The sequence below is a fragment of the Macrobrachium nipponense genome, chromosome 49 (genome assembly GCF_015104395.2).
Source record: "Macrobrachium nipponense isolate FS-2020 chromosome 49, ASM1510439v2, whole genome shotgun sequence".
Taxonomy (NCBI): domain Eukaryota; kingdom Metazoa; phylum Arthropoda; class Malacostraca; order Decapoda; family Palaemonidae; genus Macrobrachium; species Macrobrachium nipponense.
The window spans coordinates 1,793,900-1,821,399 of record NC_087224.1 but is presented as its reverse complement, the minus strand read 5'-3'; the positions used below and the strand labels follow the sequence as shown (position 1 = coordinate 1,821,399).

Genomic DNA, 27,500 nt, shown 5'->3' with positions numbered 1-27,500 from the left:
GAGCCAGCTCGAACGTGACTCCCCTCGCCCCCTCGCCTCGTAAATAACCCTTTAAATTAGAGTAATAATTCTGGCCCACCCTCCCACCCCCTCTCCATTCTTTACCGTTGCATTGCCGCTGCAAGATGAACGGCGCTGTTAGCGTCAATGGCTCCGGCATCGGTAAATAACCCCAGCGTCCGCTAGTTGTGACGTATATATACACATATTTATATGTGTGTGTATAAGTGGGTCTCCGCGTTCGGATGTACCCCGGTGTCTTATGAACCTTTTTGCGTTCGGATGGTGGCTAATATTTATGTGGTCGGTCTCTCGCTATGCGCTGTTGGGAATGAGGTATATATATATACTTGTATATATTTCATTCTGTTTTGAGATATGCCGCGTCGTCCGTTATCGCCGACGGATTGTGGATGGCATGTGGTTTGGATGTCGAGGCGAGATAGCGAGTAGGGGGTACTGTGGGAAATCTCTCTCTCTCTCTCTCTGTATGTGTGTGTTGTACATGCACAAACACTCACAATATGTATGTATATGTATATATTTGTGTACGTACGTATGTATATTAAATGTCACTCTACTTTGAAGGAGAAGACCCTACTATGATATTCTTCAGTGACTCTTAGAAGTTTCCCATTACATCCAGACAACTTTTAGTCAATATCAAGTAGACATTAACAGCCATTGATCCACTCACCACATCCCCCCCAATTCTGGGTCCTATCCATAGACTCTGGGTCCTATCTGACCTAGCCAAATCGCCCCCCCCCCCCCCCCCCCCCCCCCCCCCCCCCCCCCCCACCCACCCCCCCCCCACACACACACACACACTCGAGGTCACATTAGAATACCAAAAGGGGTCATTCCCCCCCCGACCACATTCATTCTCAGACCAGACGTTTGTTGAAACCTGACTAAACAAAGCGTTCATGAGATTATGGAAAGAGTGTTGAATCAGCTGGCTCTTGTCTGGTAATAGCAGCAGCCAGGATTTACCGGTATAATCGAAGCCGCCCATTCATTCATTCATTTGGCCCGATCGGGTAAGCGTCGCAGAGATAAAGGTGATCGATTACGTTCGCGTAATGAATAGCGATTTCCTGCCTATATACAACGGGGCGATTATGCGTTTGGTTTGGTGAATTTAGTGCTTTTGGGAAGTTTTGGTCAGTTTGGTACATTTTCAAAAAGATTTTTTAGCTTATTTTACGGTATAATTTTTTTCTTTTAAGCAGAAAGTTTCACTACGAATAGATATAAAATTGAATATTGCTCGCGTGAACGTTCTCTACAATTACGCCAGAATATTTTTTACGTTTACAAAAGAGTTTTTACTACGTTTACACCAGATATTTTCGTTTAAAAGTTGCATAACATTTACAACAGGACTTTTTGGCATTTATGCTTGGTACATTCTCGAAAGAATGTTGACTGGATTTACAGTATCATTTTTTTCGTTGGAACTATTCATACAATTGCAAAATATTACTTCCTACGTTTACAATGAAAACAGTGTTTACTGTATTTACAATGGAAATGTTTTTGTTGAAAATGTTGCTAAATTTACAAAATAATATTTACTATTTACACCAGATTGTTTACCATATTTACAAAAGATAGTTTAATTTTTGTTTAAAAGTTTGCAGCTTTTACAAAATGTGATCAGCATATAGGGCGAAGGGGCACTGTAACTAACCTTTAGTAATTCCTACAGTGCGCCTTGTGATGGCCACTGAGAGCCCTATCATCTTACAGGGAGGTCAGCTATTAAATACACGTATTCAGTTTATCACCTGGTGAAGGAATAACGTATATGATTAATTCTCTATAAGTCTAATTACGAGAAAGTGCCTAAAACAGTGTATAACTATGAAACGAAAAGACGAACCATTAATAAATAAAATGGTTTATTTATCCTTAACAAACTGACCAGTTCATTAGAAATCACAGGCAGTCAAAGTTCGTGTTGCTCCACGCATGTTTGATCACGCAGATTCGCGGAACATTTCGTATTTCGTGGGTCTTTGAGTGGGCCGAGGGAGGGTTCCACGAAGTGATTTCCTGGTGTGGTACTGGTGCTGGGTCGCCTTCCTCGAATGTTTTGAGAGCAAGGTTCCATTTTTCAAGTTTACTTGATAAGGGACGAATGAATCGCTGCTGTTCTCTTAGGAAGAAGTTTTAGGTTTAATCCACATCGTTGCTGAAGTCAATATTGGAGAATTTGCGCAGTTTGGGAGGTCGTGAGAGCGCGATTTCATTAGAAGTTTGTAATATGAAGCCTGGCCTTGAGTTATTCTCTGCAGAACGTTACCCCATGATGAGCAATGCATCTCGGCTTGTATTTTAACCCTGTCCCATACATGTAGTTTGTATTGCCACCTTCTGACGCCAGCCAATAGATGGCTCAAGATCCCCCTCACCTTCTGACACCATTTGACACCAGCCAATAGATGACTCAAGATCCCCCTCACCTTCTGACACCAGCCAATAGATGACTCAAGATCCCCCTCACCTTCTGACACCAGCCAATAGATGACTCAAGATCCCCCTCACCTTCTGACACCAGCCAATAGATGACTCAAGATCCCTCTTCACCTCTGACCACCGAATAGTGACTCAAGATTCCCCTCACCTTCTGACACCAGCCAATAGATGACTCAAGATTCCCCTACCTTCTGACACCAGCTAATAGATTTCGAACCCATAGACCTGGAGTCCTACGCGAAGGAAATAAACTGACGCTTAGCCGCTCTCCAATAAACTGACGTCTAGCCGATCACAGGCAGCGGTAGGAGGTGAGGTAGTGGGGGGGGGGGACGTAGCCCCCCGATCCCCTAAAAATAAAAGACCCATCGGCCCCGATGTCCTGCCATGTCCGTAGCAAATTGAATAAAAGCCATTTCATTGGCGGGAGAGGAGGCATTTCACGAGATGGCTGGCTCTCTCTCTCTCTCTCTCTCTCTCTCTCTCTCTCTCTCTCTCTCTCCTCGCGTGACGCTATTGGCGACTTCGCATACCATCAATTTCCGGTGGATTACGATTTTTTTTTTTTTCGGGAATTCGTAGAAGGGTTCGATTCTCGTGTGTGTGCGTGTTTTGTTTTGTTTTGTAGGTTATGTGGTTGTGTTTGTAGATGACTGCATATACAAGCACACATATAACTATATATATATATATATATATATATATATATATATATATCATATAGTATATATGGAGTAATGTATGTATGTATGTATGTATGTATGTATGTATTGTGTATAAGTGCAAACAATATGTAAACAAATTCTCCTTCGTTTATCATATTACGTTGAACTCATAAATTACAAATTAAACAAATTCCCGACTGTCCTGCCTTCCAGGGAAACATGAATTAGACCCATGTGTCTGAATTGACTCAGGGTCTTGTTATTCATGCGTAGACATATTTAGACATACTGCAAATATACTCCAGAGATGTCTTTCTAGAACATAATCATAAACACATTTACGTATTTTCCACTATTATCAGTTCTCATTTCTCTCGGGAATTCGAAACGACATGGAAGAAAATAAAATGTTTAGACGTCATCAATCGAGAGAGGGAGGGAGGGAGGGATGAGAGAGAGAGAGAGAGAGAGAGAGAGAGAGAGAGAGAGAGAGAGGGGGTGATAAATCGAAATAGAACAGGGAAAAAGAAGATAGAAAAGGATTTGTCCTTGCAATAAAATTTTTCTTGGGGGGGTGGGGGGTGGGGGGGGGGGGGGTGCTTCTATTTATTGGAAGTTCACTCACGGGTCCAAGCGAAGGTGCGATACATTACTACCCTACGATTCCTCTTCTTGCATTTTTATACGTTTTTATCTATTTGTTCATTCATTTGATTATTTTAATAATTGGAGTATTTTCTTTCTGTGTTTCTCTCTACCTCGTCTTACTTTTCCTAATAATAATAATAATAATAATAATAATAATAATAATAATAATAATAATAATAATAATAATAATAATTAATAAGATTGACAAGATTGACAAAATCAAGAAGAAAGTATCACTCACTGATGTCGAAATACCATGGGACAACAGAGTGGAAGAGAAAGAAAGGGAAAAAATGGATAAGTATCAAGTTCTGATAATAGAAATAAGAAGGATATGGGATATTCCAGTGGAAATTGTACCCATAATCATAGGAACACTAGGCACGATCCCAAGATCCCTGAAAAGGAATCTAGAAAAACTAGAGGCCTAAGTAGCTCCAGGACTCATGCAGAAGAGTGTGGTCCTAGAAACGGCGCACATAGTAAGAAGAGTGATGGACTCCTAAGGAGGCAGGATGCAACCCGGAGCCCCACACTATAAATAACCCCCAGTCGAATTGGAGGACTGTGATAAACGCCCCCCCCAAAAAAAAAAAAAAAATAAAAAAATAAATAAACAATTCATAAACACGTTAAAATTATGCATTTTAAAAAAGTTGAAATAAGACTTCTAATGCCACATTACAAAATGAATGCTGTAACAAATGTGTTATGTATTTTTATTTTTGTCTCTGGTAAAAAAATAGAATGGACTTTCTTTATATAACTTCTATAATTTCTTTAATATCCAACCAACTTACTACATATGATATAATGCACATGACGTATTGACACGAAATAGAATGTTAGAATGAAGTTCTAAATGATGTTAACTTTATGTTGAAATAGTTATAGTTAAAGCACATTCCTTATTTTATAAGATAATGAACACTATATTTTACAATGGATTCGTCTTAAGTACCTTTTAGATAAATGAAAAGCCATTTTAGTTATTCTGGGTATTTGAAAACAATTACGTTAAATGTAACCCTGTTAAATTTATTTTAAAAATAGTCTTGGTTTAAAGCACATTCCTTATTTTATAAGATAATGAACACCATATTTTACAATGGATTTTGTACGTATGTATGTGTGTGTTAGAATACCTTTTAAATACATAAAAATGAATTCTAGTTAATCTGGGTATTTGAAAACAATTACGTTAATGTAGCCCTGTCTTTGATAGGTAGATCTGAATGATATTAAAAACAAAATATATTTATCTCCCTGAGAACTGATACCTGTACTATACACGTATACTGTTATCACAAAGACCAACCGCCCCCCTTTTAGACCCATCAAAAGCAATCCTGGCGCCCAGCAATTGAGGACAGAGCATACATTACGTAATATAGCATTTCCAAGGACCCAACACCTCATTAATATTCAAAGAGCGATAACTCAGGCCCATAAAAAAATTTCATATCTGGGACTTGATACGTTTTCCACGGAGAATTCAAATGGCAAGTTCCAGCAGTCGTGACGCTGCCTGAGGGGCGATGATGTTCTTTTTTTTTTTTTCTTTTTCATTTGAAGGCAGCAGTTGCCGAAGAGCCAATATTGGGGCGGTATTGTTAATTAGTTACCTCTCTCTCTCTCTCCAGTAAAAGGCCATCGCTTGTAAAATGCCAAGTGTTTTCCGTCTGTTTTGACATTTACACCTCTCTCTTTCTCTCTCTCTCTCTCTCTCTCTCTCTCCTCTCTTTCGTGTTTTATCTCTATTTTGACATTTTTCTCTCTCTCCCTCTCTCTCTCTCTGTTTTTTTATCTCTATTTAGACATTCTCTCTCTCTCTCTCTCTCACTCTCTCGTGTTTTATCGCTATTTTTGCATTTTCTCTCTCTCTCTCTCTCTCTCTCTGTATTATACGGACAGCAGAGAGAGGGTGAGAGAGAGAGGGAGAGAGAGAGAGAGAGAGAGAAAAGGACACGTGTCCATGGGCGCGAACGCGCGCAATAATGAAACTAAAGAGCCAGGGGAGTCATTTTATTTATTTCGTCCTAGTTAACTTGCTCTTTTGGCCGCAGGAGAATTCACCGCTTTTCGCGCGTTTTTTTTAATTTTTTTTATTTCTCCGTATTGCGCGCGCACGCGAGAGAGAGAGCAGCTGGGTTTTTAAATTTTTTGGTATTTATTTATTTATTTATTATTATTTTTTTTTTTTTTACAAAAAGGGGACATAGGAGTTTTTATTTTAGATGTTTATTCAGTTCTTTTTTCGGAAATGTGGTATTCAGTACCTTACATTGTATTTTCTGATGTTTTGTAAAATTAGAATCTCTCTCTCTCTCTCTCTCTCTCTCTCTCTCTCTCTCTCTACACATTATATATATAAAAAGATTTATTACTATTTATTACTATATATATCTATATATAAATATATATATACACACATATATATCTATATAATTATATATATATATATATATATATATATATATAAAGCACACACACGCATATATATATATGTATATATATATATATAAACACACACACGCATATATATATCATATATATATATATATATAATATATGATATGTATATGTACATGTATATGTATATATATATATATATATCTATAATATATATATGTATATATATATATATATATATATATATATATATATATATATTATATATATATATATAATATATATATATATATATATATGTATATACGCACTCTTTCAACTCAACAGAATAATAATAATAATAATAATAATAATAATAATAATAATAATAATAATAATAATAATAATAATAATAATAATAATACTTTTTTAAAAAGTCAGGGCCACTTAATAAAGTATGCTTGAGAGAGGGTCTGCTTTCTAAGTACACAAATAATATTAATAATTAATTAATAATAATAAAATAATGTCTATCTTTGGAGTAGACCCTCTCTCAAACATGTCTTGTTGAAAAGGATTGCTGCATCAGCTCCATTAATTTTGTATAGAGTCTTGACCATGATATATAGCGAAGGACTCACCACTAAGATTCAGTCCTCCAGCAACCATCGCTGTGACCATGCCCTGGCAGATCTGGGCGAAACGTCAGAGAGAGAGAGAGAGAGAGAGAGAGAAACCGCCTGTAGCAGTAATATATGTATATAGCAGTAATAAAGACAATTCAATATGACTACACTTGGATTTGACGATCCCCTTTCCTTTGGCACGTTGCCTTGCCAGTTTGTTCAGCCAACATTGGAAAAAGAAATCCTTAACTAAGGGAAAATAATAGAGAAGACTCTGTACAAAATTAATGGAGCTGATGCAGCAGCAGTCCTTTTCAACAATAATAATAATGATAATAAATTCACAACAAAAGGGGCTCCTCTCATAATGGATTCCACAGTCTACGATACGATCCCTTTCCCATAACAAAACAAAAAACAATCAGCTTAAGGTCTTGAGTGAAAATTGCAACTTCTCTACGTCAGAGATTAGGCTTCTGTTGTGGTCTTTTGAGAAGGAGCGACCAGCCTTGGTGGGGCTTCTTTTGATGTGAGTAGTTTATTGGCTTTTCGTTCTTATATGACAGCTGTGGTGGTTTAGAGCGCTTCACAGTAGTACGTCTTGAATTTTTGGTTCTGTCATTCGCTCCCATGAGCAGACGAACTTATTATTGACTAAACAAATTCCACTTCGGTTAACTATATGGACATATATTAATTCCGAGGTAGAGCGATTTCGGTTTTAAAGGACATTCGTAGTTTAATGCGTAAATATATGAATCATGGTAATGTGATATATGTATATATATCAATCTATATGTTTACATATATATTTTTTTATGCAAATATTGATCAATTTAAGTAGAAATATATGTATAAAAATAGTTAATTTTACAACCAAAACTATCATTTTGAATTTAAAAAAAAAATTAGTGTCATAGAAAGTTTATAGTGAAAATTAAGTTAATAATGCAGCCAGTCTATTGAGAAGTAATTAGTAAGAGCGTATGCAGTAATTCACTTTTTATATTAAAAACAGTATTTCTAAAACAAAATAATCAGTAACTCATTTTATAACCTGATTATCCCATCAACTTGAAATGATAATAACCTCGGATATCTAAGCGCGATCCTCACATCAGGCCGGGAGAAAAAATATTCTTTATTATATTAAAAATTTTTCCCTATAGGCAAATCACCTGTGAAGGCCCAACCCTAATTAGATTGGACGGGTGACCGGACCCTTTTCGTTCATAATGATGGATTACCTTTGACTCACCTGTTGGCTGTCTTTTATTTTGGCCTCTTCGGGGACCTCACCTGCCATCCCTCAGCCTCCCAAGGGGGATACCCTACCATAGAGGGGGGTGGGAGGACTTATCAAGCTCCAGGGAGACTCCATCTTTCCCCAGGGTGACTTACCCATTCCCTGGGGGACTCAACCATTCTCCAAGGGGATTCCACACCCCAGGGGGGACTCACTTATCTTCTGATGGATCCCACACCCCCAGTGGGTAGGGGGGGGGGAACTCCCTTATCTTCAGAGGGACTCCACACCCCCAGGGGGGATTCAGCCATTCCCCAGAGGGGCTCCACACCCCCAGAGGGACTCACCCATCCCCAGGTGGACTTCCCCATTTCCACAGGGGGCTCACCTATCCTCAGAAGGACCCGCCCCATCACCAGATGGACTTCCCCCACCCCAGGCGAACTCACCCATCCTCAGGGAGATTCCCCACACCCCCAGGGGCACTCCACAACCCCCTCCTTCTACATCCTTACCTAGGCATTACGAATACCTGGTATATTTGACAGCAAAACTTCCAGATTGACTGATTTCCCTCTATTGTGGGGCACCGAAAGACCCCATGGTGATTCCAGGTTGGTGTGGCGGTCCAGGGGGGACCCCTGGGAGGTAGGGGTACACCTCCCAAGACCCCAACCCACAACCTCTTTCCGGTGTTGTACACGGAATGTGGGTTAATTCATTTATTTATTGATTTATTTACTCATTTCTCTCTTTATTTATTTAGCTTAATTGAGTGGCAGGGATTTTGTCACTACTTTCAGCTTCCAGACTTTTGTTTATGTGGGCTTAGGGTTGGTTTCAAGGGTTGGTATCTCAAACTCATTAAGGGTTGATACTCAACCCCGAGAAGGGATGAAGTCAACCCCATCCAAGTACAGAGTATATAACATTATCAGTTAAAGATGTTAATATGATTTACAATTTTTACAGATATATTTTTGAAGCGACAGATATTTTGGTATGAAAACATATAATTCTCAAATTAATTTCCTACAGAAAAAACAACTATAGATCTAGATAATATAAAGGCTATTAATCCAACAATCAATCAATAAAAAACCAGATTCTTAATGAAGCCAAAAACAAAGTTATTTAGACATTTTAAAAATCACCAACCAGTCTGAACCACAGGTGGAATGTCTAGGGAAAGAAACATCCAATATAAAAAATGGAATAAAAATGAAATAAAAGTTAAATTAACTACAGTAATAAAGATAAGAATAAAACAGCAATCCATTTCAATCATAAGAAATCAGCGCTAATTAGTTCCCCTGTATAAAGCAGGTCATTAAGAAGTATGAGGACCCATTAAGAGCCTGGATTCCAGACTAAAAAAAAAAAAAATACTGGAAGTCGTTATGTCAGGCTCCGAATTTAAAAGCATTACTGCGGAGACCTCTCCACGGGTCATTACTGCATAATTACATAGCCTCCCGAGTCGAGGAGGACCAGTCTCTCTCTCTCTCTCTCTCTCTCTCTCTCTCTCTCTCTCTCTCTCTCTCTCTCTCATTTCTTGAATTCTCTTTCCAAAGTCTATCTACTGAGATAGTATCAATCATTCTCTTTCTCTCTCTTATTTCTGAAAGGCTCTTGCCGAAGTCTACGTTTTTCCAGTCTCTCTCTCTCTCTCTCTCTCTCTCTCTCTCTCTCTCTCTCCTCTAATGGCTTTAATGGAGCGATAATGCTTTCTAATGCCCGAGAAACTATAAACTGTGATAAGGATATCAACGAAATTAAGGAGTGCAGGGTCTTTTAATATTTTTTTTAGATATTTTTTTTAGATAATAGGGTTTTTATGATGGGAGAACTGTTAAATTATTATCTTTGGGTAGTGCGTATGCAGGGGCAGATATTTGAGAGGTTTAATTCTTATATATATGTATATATGTATATATATATATATATATATATATATATATATATATATATATATATATATATATATATATATATATATTGTATGGAGTAAGCATTGAATTGATAGGTATTTAAACATGGTCATGCTGTTTTTGCTTACTCGGATAGTAAGCCTTACAAACTACTTTGTGCTGTTATTGTTTTTGATGGGAGTAGGAAAGGTTTATGGAATAGCCCAAAAAGGTCTGAGAAAGGTGTTTCGCGTCGAGTTAAAGATGCAGGAATCTTAGGATAGGATATTTATGATTTATTTCTTAGGATGAAAATGTAGAAAATAAATAATGTGCATGCTAAACATTACAGAACAATTATTTCTAATAAGATACAGCGTATTTATTTTAATCTTGTTATATTTTTATTTACGAGCAATTTATTAAGTAGAAGTACCACTTATTCCAGTAATTTACAATAATTATTTAGAGGGTCTAAATACCTGGAAGTAAATGACAGATTCTCTTATTTCTTCCAGATATTCCTGGAAGTCCTGGAATTCAGAGTGCCCAAGTACCTGGAAATAAATGACAGAATCTCTTATTTATTCCAGATATTCCTGGAAGTCCTGGAATTCAGAGTGCCCAAGTACCTGGAAATAAATGACAGATTCTCTTATTTATTCCAGATATTCCTGGAAGTCCTGGAATTCTGAGGGCCCAAGTACCTGGAAATAAATGACAGATTCTCTTACTTCTTCCAGATATTCCTGGAAGTCCTGGAATTCAGAGGGCTCAGGAACCTGGAAATAAATGACAGATTCTCTTATTTCTCCCAGGTATTCCTGGAACTCTGAACTCTCCAATAACTGGAAATTTCTCCTTTCCCTCCCAGATATTTCTGGAGCTCTGATCAACTGGAAGTGAATGATGAATTCTCTTTTTTTTCCAGATATTCCTGGAACTCCGAACCACAAATGCCTGGAAATCAATGTCAAATTCTTCACATTCTACTCTTTCCAAATAATCCTGGAGCTCCAACCATTCCAGTGACTGGAAACAGTTGACAAATTTTCCAGTTTCTTCCAGATATTCTTGGAACTCCGACCTTTCAATAACGGGGAATAAATGACATCATCCCAATTCTGCTTCTTCCTGGAATTCCTGGAATTCCGGACCACAGATTGCTGGAAATGAGTGACAGCCTCCTTTTCTTCCTCCTATTAGAAATTCCCGGATCCCCGAACACCGAAACACCTGGAAACAAATAAGATATTCTCCCTTGTCTTCCAGATATTCCTGGAACACCGAAAGTCCATATACCTGAAAACAAAGGACAAACTCTCCCATTTCTTCCAGATAGTCCTGGAACCCCTACCTCTCCAAAAACTGGAATCAAATGACAAACTCTCCCATTTCTTCCAGATACTCCTGGAACCCCACCCTCTCCAAAAACTGGAATCAAATGACAAATTCTCCCATTTCTTCTCCTTCCAGATACTCCCTGAACTTCGAGCACCCCAACAACTGGAAACTCCAGATAAAGTACACCCAGAGACGGGACCAGGGAACCTACGAGTGTCAAATTTCGACACACCCTCCAAAGATCCTCTACGTGCGTCTGAACATAGTTGGTAAGACCACTTAATTGATGGATGTCGTTTGCACGTTTTTAGATCTTAGAAACTACAGAGGCTAGAGGGCTGCAAATTGGTATGTTGATCATCCACCCTCCAGTCATCAAACATACCAAATTGCAGCCCTCTAGCCTCACTAGCTTTCATTTTATACAACTTCTTCGTCGCGTTTTGTACTTGTTTTTATTTTGTATTTATTATTTAGTATGACTTTATTCTTAGGGTCTAAAGGTAAAGGTGTTTTTTTTTTTAGTATATTTTTTTTTTTTTTTTTTTTTTTTTTGCGTTCTTGATGAATGAAGGTAAAGAATGGATCCATATTTGCATCTTGTATCCAGCTGATCCGAAAAACGTCACTTTTGCAGCCACAAATAAACACAAAATAGATTTCCTTTAAAAACAAAAAAGTCTTTACTTATAGACTTCCATTATAACGAGAATTGTTTTCCATGCTTATTAGTGGCTTTGGAAATGTGACTTTGTTTCTTTGTTTTGATCTGCTGGGATGCAAAGTCTTTGAACTTCTCAAAAAACAAAGCTGTTTTCTTCATTCTATTTCTTTATTTATTTGCACATCTTATTATTTAACGCTTGGGAGGCAGCATGACCTATTGTACAGATATGTTGCAATAGTATTTTGCTTTTTGTATTGGAGGTTATATCACATACAGGTGTATCTTTTTATTTTTTATTTCTAAAATACAGTGATAAGCCTTAGTGCTTCCAAAATCCCAGAGCCTGATATTGAAAATGTAGAATTGGTACTCGAATTCAATATTGAAAATATATATATATATATATATATATATATATATATATATATATATATAGTGTGTGTTTCAGTCTGTTGACAAAACAAGAATTCATCAGTGCATAACTTTTGTGATTTTTATTTTTATTTCACAAGGATAAATTTGCAATTTTGACTGCAAATATTCATTATTTCCACTCGTATCACACATTGTTTTTGCCAAATTTCATGTATGTATGGGTTTCAGATTGCATCGTTTCTCGTTTTTTTATATTTTTTTATTTCAACAAAACATGTATTTCTTTTTGATTGAATAAATAAACGAATAGATTCAATTAAGGTTGGACGTGAATCCAACCTGTTTTGCTTTTCCTGTTTTTTCAAATCGTTATTTTTTAGCTTTTTTTTTTATTTTGTCTGGAAATCAGTTCGTTGTTTTTCTGTCATTTAGTCTGATGTTTGGATTTCATTATTATGATTAAGATTTTTATTTTCCTTGAATATGAAAACTGCAACTCAGACATACTAATATTTTTTACCATCAAGTCAGTTGCACCGGGATAACAAAGTAAATACTTAACTGCTCAAAGTATTCGTGACTTGAATCAAAATTCTTGATAATATTTTTTGATCGAATATTACCTCCAAATCAAACTCAAATTTAACGGTTTGTCTTCGAATAATGCCTACTCAAAATATTCATGGTTTAAAACTTCATATTTCCGAAAATATTCGTCTTCAAAATACAGCTCCATATTAATGGTAGCTTTTCGAATATGACTTTCTGTAAATATTCGCCATCAAATCACAACTCAACATTAATAGTTTCTTTTTGAAGATTACTTTCTGTAAATATTCGTTATCCAAAGACAACTCCAAATTAATAGTTTCTGTTCGAATATTACTTTCTGAAAATATTCGTTATACAACTCCAAATTAATAGTTTCTGTTCGAATATTACTTTCTGTAAATATTCGTTATCCAAAAAACAACTCTGTATTAATAGTTTCTCTTCGAATATTACTTTCTGAAAATATTCCAGATCTAAAGTCTTCATGTAAATGCTTTCTGTTCCAACATTCTCACATTTGAGGCTGAATAAAAAAAAAAAAGAAAAAAAAAGAATAATCCCCCTCCCTATCCCCATCTACCCTCCCCCTCTAAAGGGTGTTTGTAATGCATGTCTGTTTCCATATTCGCCCCCCCCCCCGCCAGCCCCCCTCCCCGTGCGCATGAATATTTAGGTGCCCTAGTGAGCACTGGACCCTTTCCTGGAAATGTTTACCTCTTTGCAGAATCTGTTAATCCTTTTTTTTTTTTTTTGTTTCTTTAAAACTGACTTTTCACACAAAAGTAGGTCTCATCTCAGAAAGTGTTGTAAAAACAAATTTTACCAGTTTTAAATACTCATAAATAGTTTTATTTACGTTTTGAAATTGAGTGTGTTCACATAAAAGTAGGTCTCACTGTTGTAAAATAAATTTTTTACCAGTTTAAAAAACTCATAATTATTTTTACTTACGTTTTGAAATTGAGTCTTCACTTAATAGTAAGTCTCAGAAAGTTTCGTGAAAATAAATTTTGCCAATTTGGAAAACTAATGAATATTTTTATTTGCGTTTTGATATTGACTCTTCGCAGAAAGCTTTGAATCTAAGTACGTATTGAGATTTAAAGGATTTACAAGAAAATCAGGATAGTGAAATATATTCTCTGAATGACTTTCCCAGTGATATATTTTCTCCATGTGGCCCAAAAAAAAAAAAAAAACACATCTTGACATCAGTGTCTTTCAGCTATAAATAACTTCAGTTGCCTGGATGGATTAGCAGATAATCTCCCAAGTCAGAGAGAGATTATTTAATCTTGGGAGATTACTGGGAAGGTCGTAATTCAGTCTCAATATTTTTTATTATTCTTTGCTTTTGTTTAGATACAATGTTTTCAATATTCTTGGCTTTGATGTCTGTTTCAGCTGGTCAAAAAGATTGAGTAATATATACATATGTATTTCTTAACCATTTTTCCATTTCTCTGTTCATTTGTTATCTTGCTATAGATGAAATGAATTTTATTTCATTCCTTATTATTTCTCCTCGTTGCACTTATATACCTAACCTGCGCAATCCATTTCTCCCTCTCTCTCTCACTCTCTTCGCCAAATAGACACTTGGGTTGGCGGATCGCCAGTCTTTGAGATTGGAGCTCTCTCTCTCTCTCTCTCTCTCTCTCTCTCTCTCTTCTCTCTCTCTCTGAGCAAATCAATAACTGAGGGTTGCGCCCCAATCCGTTCCGCTGGAGATGGATATTCGAAGCCCTGTATGATGTCAACACTCATTGCTCTGTTTATTCGACGCGAATTTCCCCTCCCCCTTTTTTTTATTGTCTCATTCTTTTTTTTATAGTATTCTTCTCATTCCTTTTCATTGTTTCCTCGTGGTTAAGAGGCTGGATATAATCCTTATTATTCTGTATTTGGCAAATTCGTGTCTAGTCTTAACAGATGTTATGAAATAGTGCTATGTCAGTTTATTGCTTATTTTACAAGACTTCTTATCGTTTTTTAAAATTCTTTTTTCTGTCCTTGATTTCCGGCGTTTTCTAGTGGTTCGTATTTCTTATACTCTTTGTATTTATTTATTATTTAGATATTGGGCAAATCAATTGATATTCGTAACTTTTAAGATATGTAAAGCCTGTACCATATCATCGTCAGTTACTTTGTATCTTCGGCGCAAATACCTTTATAAATTTTTTTATTTCATCTTACGCCTTATTTTCAGTGATTCCTCTTTGCATTATTGCATAAATTGATCGTATTTGCCGCCGTACACTGGATAAACCAGTAAATACTCACACCAGGAGATATAACGAGACCAAGTATTGTCAACAATAATTTCTTGTTTATTAAGAATAAATATATTCATCTGTTGGTTTATCTTGGTTTCGATACCGAATAAACATCAGTGAATTGTTGTAGTATATTCCTCATTGATAAGACGATTTGAATATTATGCAGCGTTAGGACTCAATTCTTGTTTATTTGACATCAATGAAATCATTTTGGACTCGATCCATCCTTGGGTTGACGTTAGCTGATATATATTTATATATATATATATATATATATATATATATATATATATATATATATAAAAATATATTTCTTATTTAAATTTGTAAACGGGATACAAAATTGAACCATTTTTCTTTCCAAATTAAAACCGGTTCCTTGAGATACAACCGAACTCTCTCTCTCTCTCTCTCTCTCTCTCTCTCTCTCTCTCTCTCTCATCTTCTCTCCAAAAATCTCTCTCTCAAAAATCCCCCAGAAAAAAATAAAAATAAAAAGATTTCCTCCCCAAAATCTCGCCTAGTCCGAAAACAGGAGGTATCAACGAGAGAGAGAGAGAGAGAGAGAGAGAGAGAGGAGAGAGAGAGAGAGAGAGGCTATAAACTGTTGTCTTTTCGCTTCGTCTCCAAAGATGATAAGACATTGTTAGAAAAAATTATGTCAATTAGTTTATCGATAAATCTCGAATTGTATGGTTATAAAATATGATTTTTTTCATCTCTCTATTTCCAACATTAGGGTTTCTCTTCCACCTTCTGTGTTTCAGATTGTATCATTCCCCTCGTTGATGTTCATTTCTATCCATTTACAAGCTAATCGTGCATTGTGGGTATTACAATTATATTGGGTTCCACGTCTTTACATTCTATGAACCTGAGTTTTAAAATAATATTAGGTCATTTAAACTTCTGGCCTCATAACATAAAATAATAATTCTATTAATATAAATATTAAATAACTTTTTCTCAGCCTTTTGAGTTGTGCTTTGTAATATGATAAGTCAATATATATTCAAGATCAAAACAAAAGAAATAAATCATCAAACTTAGTGATGCAGTGTATCATATGTAAAAAATAATTTAAAAGGAAAAAGTTTGTATATGAATAAGTTTGGGATATATCAATATATTGCTAACTTGCTTTCGAATATAACATATTCCACGAATTAATATTCTGTCATATATAAAATATTCCGCTTACTATTATTACATTATTAAAATCATCTCTGGCTTGTGAATAAAACTAGAGGTAAATATATTATTATTATTTTCAAGTCTGAAAATAAATTGAAGATAAATATCACGATTTTATTAACCTGCTTTCGATAAACTGATGTTCAATCAGAGAAATATATTGAGAAATACATTCCGTGCACAATCCATCGTCCAGAGAAATATATTGTATATTCCAACGTCCAGAGGTTCCTCTCCAATTGTCCGATGTCATAAATAAAACATTTATAGGTGCCCTTTCATTCAGCAAGTCAATCATCTCCTCAGTCGTATAAAACAGGACATTAAGACATGGAAAATACGACATTAAGACATGCGATAGCAATAGCCAAGCAATTGCAAGAAGAAAAAAGGAGAGAGAAACATTAAGGGAAAGATATGAAAGGAGGATGGAGTGTGGAAGAGAGAAATTGAAAGGGAATAGGAGAATATGACAATAGAGAGTAATATGACTGCATAGAAGGGGAAGGGGTAGGAGAGAGCAGCTACCCTTCTCTGTAGCGTGGAATTCATTGCCCTTCTGCCGTCCAGGATTTGTGCTTGGTTGCTTGCTCGGTGCTTTCAGTGCCTTTGTTTGCTTGATTTATCCGCCCTGTGTGTGTTTTTTTTTTGCGTCCTGGCTCAAGGTCTGAGTTCATGTCTCTCTGTTTGTGCATTCATACCCCCAAAAGCAATGGACACATTTTTATATATTGCTTTATTTCATTTATATTTCCTTTTTTTTGGAACTACACAAACTCAAGCAGAGATACGATGCAATTCTCAATGCAGTTCATGATTTGCTTATAATTTTTTTAAAATCAATTTATGAATCATATTTTCTTTTTAGAACCTCAAATTTAATCATTTATGAATTTCCATTTTCTTTTTGGACTCTCACAAGTTTAAGCGAAGATGCGATTCATTGCTGCCTTAAAGCAATTATCTTGTTTTTTTCTTTTATTGATTTACGTGCATTTTTATCTATTTATTTATCAATTTGTTAATATATTTTCTTCTGTTACCTTCTGTTACTGCTTTCAAATTACTGCCATTGTATTTGGAAGATTGAATTGCAAGTCAGTGGCCCCTGAATAATAATAATAATAATAATAATAATAATAATAATTAATAATAATAATAATAATAATAATAATAATTCCTTGGGAAAGGATCTTTACCATAATTTCCTCAGTCTACTCAGCTGTAAATGAGTACCTATCCCTGATGGGGTAGGGTCCAGCTATGGGTTAAATAGCAAAACTCAGCAATGATGGAAAGAAATGAAGGAATAAACGACAACGACGTAAATGGAACCTCTGGCAACAGAGGAGCCTCGTCCGGCAACCAGGTATTCAACCCAATTGAAGGGGAAGACGGTCAGGTACTTGGAGGTCGTCATCCAGCAACTGATCACCACAACGACAGTAATCAACAGCCTGAGATTGGAGCTACAGAGGCAAAAAGGAAAGAAATGGACAAGAGAAGAAAAATAAGGAAATATGGAGATGCTACATCAGAAGCAACCCGACGGAGAGAGGATATAGAAGAAGATTGGTCAACATCTGGAATGAGAGGAATAAACACCCCCCAAACAGAGCAGAGGCTGGCAGACCAAGTAAGGAACATAAAGAAAAAGAACTGGCTCTCCCCAACAGAAAGAGAAGAACTGGAAAGGGAAATGTCACACGACAACGAATTACACGAAGACGAACTGAGAGACGATGCCACAGAAGACGACAGGGAGGATGAGGTATCAAACAACGACACACGAAGAAACACCGACGAAGTAACAGAGAGGACGGAATGGGTAGAAAAGATTAGACAATGGATGGAGCCAGATACAGAGAGAACAAAGATCCCCTCCATGAAAGCCTACAACACCAAGAAATTAAGGCTGAGAAAACAAGTGAGGTCAATGAAATAATGGGCCTAATACACACCACCAGTATCACAGAAACAAATAACTTGACATATGCAGGAGCAAGATTAGTAGCAGAACTGATGTGGATTCGAACACCAACACCACCGTCACAACCAACCCAACAGAAACCAAAACAGCAACCTCCATGGAAAAGGCGCCTGGAAAAGCAAATCATGGTGATGAGATCTGACTTGAGTAAACTGAAAGAGATGGCAGAAAAAGGCTAAGAAGCAAGAAAACAAGGGAGGAGGAACTCAACGAGAAATACAAAGTACAAGAGAGGGGAGTAAACACCACAATAGAAGATGTAAAACAGAGGCTTAAGGCCAAAGCACACAAGATCCAACGGTACATGAACAGGAATAAGGGATACCAACAGAACAAACTATTCGGAACCAACCAGAAAAGACTATACAGCCAACTAAGAGGGGAAGACAACCATCCAGAAATTCCTGAAGCCGAACCAAGTAAGAGACTCTGGGAAAACATATGGAGCAATCCGGTATCACACAACAAACATGCAACATGGCTCCAGGAAGTCAAGGAAGAAGAAACAGGGAGAATAAAACAAAGATTCACAGACATCACGACAGACACAGTCAGACACCAACTAAAGAAAATGCCAAACTGGAAAGCCCCAGGTCCCGATGAAGTCCATGGATACTGGCTCAAAAACTTCAAGGCCCTACACCCACGAATAGCAGAACAACTCCAGCATTGTATCTCAAATCACCAAGCACCCAAATGGATGACCACAGGAAGAACATCCTTAGTACAAAAAGACAAGAGTAAGGGAAATATAGCCAGTAACTACAGGCCGATCACCTGCCTACCAATAATGTGGAAGTTACTAACAGGTATCATCAGTGAAAGGCTATACAACTACCTAGAGGAGACAAACACCATCCCCCACCAACAGAAAGGCTGCAGAAGGAAGTGTAGGGGCACAAAAGACCAGCTCCTGATAGACAAAATGGTAATGAAGAACAGTAGGAGAAGGAAAACCAACCTAAGCATGGCATGGATAGACTATAAGAAAGCCTTCGACATGATACCACACACATGGCTAATAGAATGCCTGAAAATATATGGGGCAGAGGAAAATACCATCAGCTTCCTCAAAAATACAATGCGCAACTGGAATACAATACTTACAAGCTCTGGAATAAGACTAGCAGAGGTTAATATCAGGAGAGGGATCTTCCAGGGAGACTCACTGTCCCCACTACTCTTCGTAGTAGCCATGATTCCCATGACAAAAGTACTACTGAAGATGGATGCCGGGTACCAACTCAAGAAAAGAGGCAACAAAATCAACCATATGATGTTCATGGACGACATCAAGCTGTATGGTAAGAGCATCAAGGAAATAGATACCCTAATCCAGACTGTAAGGATTGTATCTGGGGACATCAGGATGGAGTTTGGAATAGAAAAATGCGCCTTAGTCAACATACAAAAAGGCAAAGTAACGAGAAACTGAAGGGATAAAGCTACCAGATGGGGAGCAACATCAAACACATAGATGAGACAGGATACAAATACCTGGGAATAATGGAAGGAGGAGATATAAAACACCAAGAGATGAAGGACACGATCAGGAAAGAATATATGCAGAGACTCAAGGCGATACTCAAGTCAAAACTCAACGCCGGAAATATGATAAAAGCCATAAACACATGGGCAGTGCCAGTAATCAGATACAGCGCAGGAATAGTGGAATGGACGAAGGCAGAACTCCGCAGCATAGATCAGAAAACCAGGAAACAAATGACAATACACAAAGCACTACACCCAAGAGCAAATACGGACAGACTATACATAACACGAAAGGAAGGAGGGAGAGAGGAATACTAAGTATAGAGGACTGCGTCAACATCGAAACAGAGCACTGGGGCAATATCTGAAAACCAGTGAAGACGAGTGGCTAAAGAGTGCATGGGAAGAAGGACTAATAAAAGTAGACGAAGACCCAGAAATATACAGAGACAGGAGAAAGACAGACAGAACAGAGGACTGGCACAACAAACCAATGCACGGACAATACATGAGACAAACTAAAGAACTAGCCAGCGATGACAATTGGCAATGGCTACAGAGGGGAGAGCTAAAGAAGGAAACTGAAGGAATGATAACAGCGGCACAAGATCAGGCCCTAAGAACCAGATATGTTCAAAGTACGATAGACGGAAATAACATCTCTCCCATATGTAGGAAGTGCAATACGAAAAATGAAACCATAAACCACATAGCAAGTGAATGCCCGGCACTTGCATAGAACCAGTACAAAAAGAGGCATGATTCAGTGGCAAAAGCCCTCCACTGGAGCCTGTGCAAGAAACATCAGCTACCTTGCAGTAATAAGTGGTACGAGCACCAACCTGAAGGAGTGATAGAAAACGATCAGGCAAAGATCCTCTGGGACTATGGTATCAGAACGGATAGGGTGATACGTGCAAACAGACCAGACGTGACGTTGATTGACAAAGTCAAGAAGAAAGTATCACTCATTGATGTCGCAATACCATGGGACACTAGAGTTGAAGAGAAAGAGAGGGAAAAAATGGATAAGTATCAAGATCTGAAAATAGAAATAAGAAGGATATGGGATATGCCAGTGGAAATCGTACCCATAATCATAGGAGCACTAGGCACAATCCCAGATCCCTGAAAAGGAATCTAGAAAAAAACTAGAGGCTGAAGTAGCTCCAGGACTCATGCAGAAGAGTGTGATCCTAGAAACGGCACACATAGTGAGAAAAGTGATGGACTCCTAAGGAGGCAGATGCAACCCGGAACCCCACACTATAAATACCACCCAGTCGAATTGGAGGACTGTGATAGAACAATAATAATAATAATATAAATCTGCTACCTCAATAGGGAGTAATATCCTCGCATAGTCATCTGTATTTGATTGTATTACCCACAATGCCCCTTGAACTTCTCAAATTATTCACACATTTTCTTGGATACACTCAACTGCAAAGCCTTAGATCCAAATGCAAGAATATCACGTAATTCTTACGTCCACAGCATGTTTCGAACCCGCACTCAGAGTATCAGAACGCGCGTTGCATCGTGCCTTCGTTCTGATACTCTGGTCGTCGGTTCGAAATCTGCATTTATGTGTTACTTCTATAATTTTACTCTATGATTAACTTCAACTTACTGGTTATCTGGTTATAGTGAAATGTATTAAGTACTTCTATAGTAGTCCTTGTAACTAAATTGTTTATATATATATATATATATATATATATATATATATATATATATATATATATATATATATATATATATCTGTATTATTAAAATAAATATCTCTACAGGTCTTGATTACCTGATTAAGATGCAATATATTAACTATTTTTATGATGTTATTATTCTTGGAAAGCCTCTTATTTTGTTAATGAGATTATACCCAAACTGTAGTTTTCCTATAAGCTCATGATTTTGCTAATCTTTCTAAAGCCTCTTCTTATCTTTCTACCAAAATTGTTGTTCATGTGTCTAGATTGTACTTATATATACTATATCTATTTCAAAAGACTTACAGCTGCTTGATTGTTAAATACACTCTACTACAAGTCTTGCACCAAAATCCTAATTTATGACGACCTCCACTCAGACTCTAAAATCTATCAGTCACAGTTCTATGACTTTAATCAATTCACGCCTCACTCTCGTGAACAGCTACCTATGCCTCCGCCTCTAGTTCATCTATAGTGCTGATTTTTTCTTTTTTCCCCCTTTTTTTGTATGTTTTCTTTCCTTTAAGCTCCAGTGGTCGAAATTATTGACGAGCGTGGCGCCAGTGTGCAGGAGAAATTCTACAAGACTGGCAGCACCATCGAGCTGAAGTGTACCATCAGCCAAATGCCACAGGCCCAGACCTTCATCCTGTGGCGCCACGGGGAACACATGCTCAATTACGACACCTCCAGGGGGGGCATCAGGTAAGGGGGCCAGGGTTGGGGGCCTTCAGAGGAGGACCTTCTCCTTTCTAGTAGTTCTGTTGATGAATCGTGGCTTGTATATATTTGCTGGCCATTTTCAAGGAAGCTTCTTTGCCTGGATTTTAATTTGTATTGATTTGTCGCCAGTGATATATATTATATATATGTTGTTACGACCCCTTCTCACTCCCCCACTCTCTCCGCCCACAGCCGCCAGTGATATATATTATATATATGTTGTTACGACCCCTTCTCACTCTCCCACTCTCTCCGCCCGCAGCGTGAAGACCGACATGAGCAGCTCTGTCATCGTGTCGACTCTGTTCATTGCCAACGCCACTCCCAGAGACTCTGGCAACTACACGTGCTCACTGGGTGACGTGGCCACCGGCGGAGTGCTGGTTCACATCCTAAATGGTAAGGGATCCTTTTCAGCCTATTTAAGGGTCCATGAGTGAGATAACACGGTGTCAGACTTTCCGCTTTCCTGTTTTTGTTTATTTTCTTTCTAAAAATCTGACATCAATGAGACCAAATACTTGTCTTTTCTTTCCAATTAAAACTGACATCAATTAGACCAACTTCACTTCTTCTTTTCCTACCGTTTCCCTCTTCAAATTCTAACGTCACCAATGATACTGAAGAGCAAAATGTAAGAGAAGATCAAATTGGCTTTGTAAATGTAATTCCTCTTAGTGTCTGCATTGATAAAATAATTTTGGATCGCCGTAGCCGTCAGAATATCAAAGGCCTCGCGTTCCATTGATGTTTCGCTCAGTGCGAAGTGGTGGCAAACATACCACTTGGTAATTTGTGTCTATTGGTATTTTCCGGGTGTTTTAATTGGATCAAAACATGGTTAGTGACAGGTTCATTCAGATATATGAAACCGTGGGTATCATTTAGTGTTCTAAAATATGAAAAATGAAATAGTAGTTTAGTACTTTTCATGATAATGAGTTGGATATACACACTAACACTCAAACATGCATGTACACATAGATCTTAGGCATTTTGAATTTAGCCTACACATGCATACTGTATATATATATATATATATATATATATATATATATATATATATATATATATATATATATATATATATATATATATATATATATATATATATATATATATATATATATATATACACATACACACACACACACACACTAAGTGAGAGACCTCAGTCTCGTCCCACTCAGTAGCATTTAGGCCTATGTCCAGAAAGATTCACTGTCCCCTAGTTAACATAAGCAGTGAATTACGTGTCCTAGTGTTGTGTAACAGTAAGGTTAGAGGAGGGAACCCTCAGCTTAATTAAAATCCTCCCATTAGGACCCAAAACTGTTTATCTTCCTCAGGAGAGCACCCAGCAGCAATGCAACACGGCTCGGGCACCAGCGACCTCTGCTCCGTGACGTACGTGCTAGGCCTAGCCGTCGCCACCACACTGCTCAACACTTTAGGCATCACGCAGATGAGATGATTGCCTTAGTCTGCCTCCAGATCATCTCATCATCACCACTACAGCCATCGTCACCACACCAGACGAACCGACGTCAAGTGTCTGCTCCGACACAGGTTACTCTTATAGGACTTCCCCACCAGAGTTCGAGAAGCCCGCCAATTTCGTGGATCCTAAATCGACTTGGAGTGTCTGGTTTGGCGCGAAAGTCCCTCACGGCAAGGGTTGAACCAGGCGCCAAAACCAGGCTGCCGCGCGTGGGTCTCACCTCTGCGGAGGGAGGAGAGCGCGGCGCGATTACGATACTCGTAGGATATTAAACTTGGGTTTCCATTTGCGGGAAGGGAGACATAAGCACGATTCATGATGCCCCCCCAAAATCATTTCAGTGGCAGCGAGGACTCATTGTGTTCCAGGATCACAGAAACCTTATATTCCAGGGGCTTGAAAGGAAGCCCTGGATTCCATAGACTGCATTCCAGAGAATTACAGAACGTTCCAGAAGCTGGGGATTAGTAGTAATATGTCATGCATTTCTCGGGTTGAAGAGGAAGGGATGATTTAGTCTTGCGACTGAGAGAAATGTGACTATCTCTCCAATAGTCTAGCTCAGTGGATCATTAAGATGTCTCCAGTCTTCTCTGGAAAGTAGGTACACTGTTCCAAGGACCTCACCATTCAGTGAATAATTAAGTTCAGGAAACTTAGAATATGTTTTTTCTGTTGTTTTTTGGCAAAAGATTAAGATTGATATTTTGTACAAGCTGAATATATTTTTCTTGTATTTTTGACCAACGGGTTGAAATTAATATTTTGAACAAACTACTCATTAATAGAACTGTACTCTAGCACTCAAAAACAGATTAAAGTAATTCACTCCAAGCACTATAAAATAATTTTGAAGGTGTCATTATATTTTTGAAATATTTCCCTTATTCATTTCATTTTGGTGGAATCATTAAACAAAGTTATTTGCAACTTATAATTTGGCAATTAAGTGTAGATATGACCTATAAAAACTTATGCTATACCTGCTTTTCAAAAGTAATATTCTCTCTCTCTCTCTCTCTCTCTCTCTCTCTCTTCTCTCTCTCTCTCTCTTGATAATCATACCTCTTCACAACATATTACCAGTTTCCAGGGAATTTTCGTTTGACCATTTATAACATAATTCACGATAACTTGAGAAAAATCTTAAAGTAATATATATATATATATATATATATATATATATATATATATATATATATTGCATTAAGAAAATTATAGTATGTATGCTTACATACTATATGATTTTATTTATATGTAGTATATAAGCATACATACTATAATTCGTTCAATGCTTCTCTGTAATACTGATATCAGCAAATATTTTCAGTTGCTGTAGTATTGAACTACATATTATGTAGAGACTTCTGGATTCCAATTGATTTCATAATACATCGTATGACAGAACAAAACTACAGATGATAAGAGATATTCTTGTACAGCTTTTCAACTTGAGTTATTTGTTTTCATGGCCTCCACTTATTCTGCGATTCAGTGTACCTACTTGGAAGACGAATCTGGCATACATTGATCCACTGTGAGCTCTTGAAGGCATTTAATTGAATTTAGTGGCTGCGTGTGAGGAAAGATGATGAAAACAAAGGAGAAGTCTATTCCGCAAGGCTTGTGCTTCTACGTAACACTAGAAAGAAGTTACTCTCGTGGACGCTTTCGACTGAGAGATGTAACAGCGACCAGTTTAGTCTACGTTACTGACGAATTGCCGAATTCCTCTTCAGACGGTTCCAGTAATACTTGTTCCAGTTCTTGTGTTCTTGTTCCTGACGTAACTGATCTTCCATTGACACAGAGAGTAATGCCAGAGCGAGATGTGCAGCCTGTGTAAGTGAAAGTGTGGAAAGTGTAGCTCGCTAAGATAAGATAATTAAAAAAAATGTTAAGATTATTTTTTTTTCGCCGAGAGTCAAGGTGAGTAAGTCTATGTACAAAGCGAAGGTTTATTTATTTATTTTTTTTTTGTGATTTATCGAGTCTGGAAACGAATAATACGGGATAAATCAAAGGAAAATATGACCAAATAACAATGTTTCAGAAGCGAGTGACTTAAGAGTTTTGAAGTAATTTTTGTTACCAAAAGTTCCATTTGGAATTTTTTTTTATCGGTTTGCCCTTTATGAATACCCAAAGCTACCTTGTTCAGAGTGAGGCATTGGCAAGAATCATACATTAATATATATATGTGAAGGTGTTGAAAATCGAAGTGTTCATGTGACTACATCCGTGATCCCAACAGAAGACTGAACATGACGTGTGTCAACAACTACGAGAAAGTGTGAACAGACCTTTGTAAAAACTCCTTGACCAGGCTGGTTGCGACGCCTGTTGCATAAGGGATGGCTAAGTGATAATCTTTCATAGGAGAATAGATGTAGAATTTTGTTTTTAAGATATAACTCTGAGTGATATGTCATTGTTTTCGTATGTAATGGAGAATTTATTCAATACTTGATTCATTTTAAGGAATAACTTTCCTGTCATTTTTCCAAAATAAGAAAAAAGGATGTTAAGCCCTTTTCCAGATGATGTGTTCCAGGAGGTATCTGAAGATCTTTCCAGAATACGATTTCCAAAATAAATTGGATTGTTGAATACACCCCTTTCAGATGATATATTCCAGGAAGTATCTGAAGATCTTTCCAGAATACGATTTCCAAAACTAAATGGGATTGTTAAACACCCCCCCTATCAGATGACGTGTTCCAGGAGGTATCTGAAGATCTTTCCAGATCTTCCCTGGAACTGATTTAATGTTTGTTCCGTTTCCATTTGACTTCGGATATCGAACGGTTCGTGTATTTTTTCCACGCGATGCTGGGAGAGAGAGAGAGAGAGAGAGAGAGAGAGAGAGAGAGAGAGAGAGAGAGAGAAGGGGGGGGGGGGGGATTGAAATGGTATTCGTGACCAATACTCAAGTAGATGTGAAGTCCTTCCCGTTTTGGTTTTCATTCCCCGTATCATTGCTGTGACGATGTCAGTTCCCCGTTTCGTAAGCAAGTAACCATCCGATGTATTTCAGTGTTTCGCATTTAGCTAATGTTCCGTAGACCTCATTTTACGAAGATACTTCCCTATGAGTATTAAATAAAAAAAAAATACACAACAATTATATACTCGGTGTCATATACGAAAGCTGATGAAACCAACAGAGACTCATTTTTTAGACGGGGCGATGTATATGTGTGTGTGCGTGTGTGTGTGGTGAATATTTCCATATTCCAGTATTTTAATATTTCCGTTTTTTGTACTGTGTCATTCTCGAGAGTTTTGGTGGGGCTGGTATCGTGTAGGATTTGCTTTAAATAAAAGAAAACGAGTTTCAAGATTTATGTAAAAGAAAAGAAAACGAGTTTCAAGTAGTTCTTCTCTCTGACTTCGATCTAGAAACGTTCGAGAACATTTGAAAACATCCTTATCAAAATATCGCAGGACTGAACCTTCCCTCAATGAGAATTTGAACCGTAGGTGAGAAATATATTTATATATATAGCTTTCTGTTTTGCTCAAAAAAAAAAAATATCTTTGAGAATCATCTCAAATCTATAAGAAACCAATGATGTAAAGTTAATTGAAAATAGGATTGTGTTCGTTTCTAATCAATCGAAATATTCATATTTGTGATCTCAGATCATCAGGAAGAAAGATTGTGGAGAATTATTCCATTTTTTTTAATGTCTT

At 37.2% G+C, this 27,500-nt stretch overlaps 1 pseudogene; it reads left to right on the top strand.

Annotated features, from left to right (window-relative positions):
• The window catches only part of LOC135205263 (lachesin-like), a 34,822-nt pseudogene that overhangs the window by 5,691 nt on the left and 1,631 nt on the right, over nt 1-27,500 (top strand).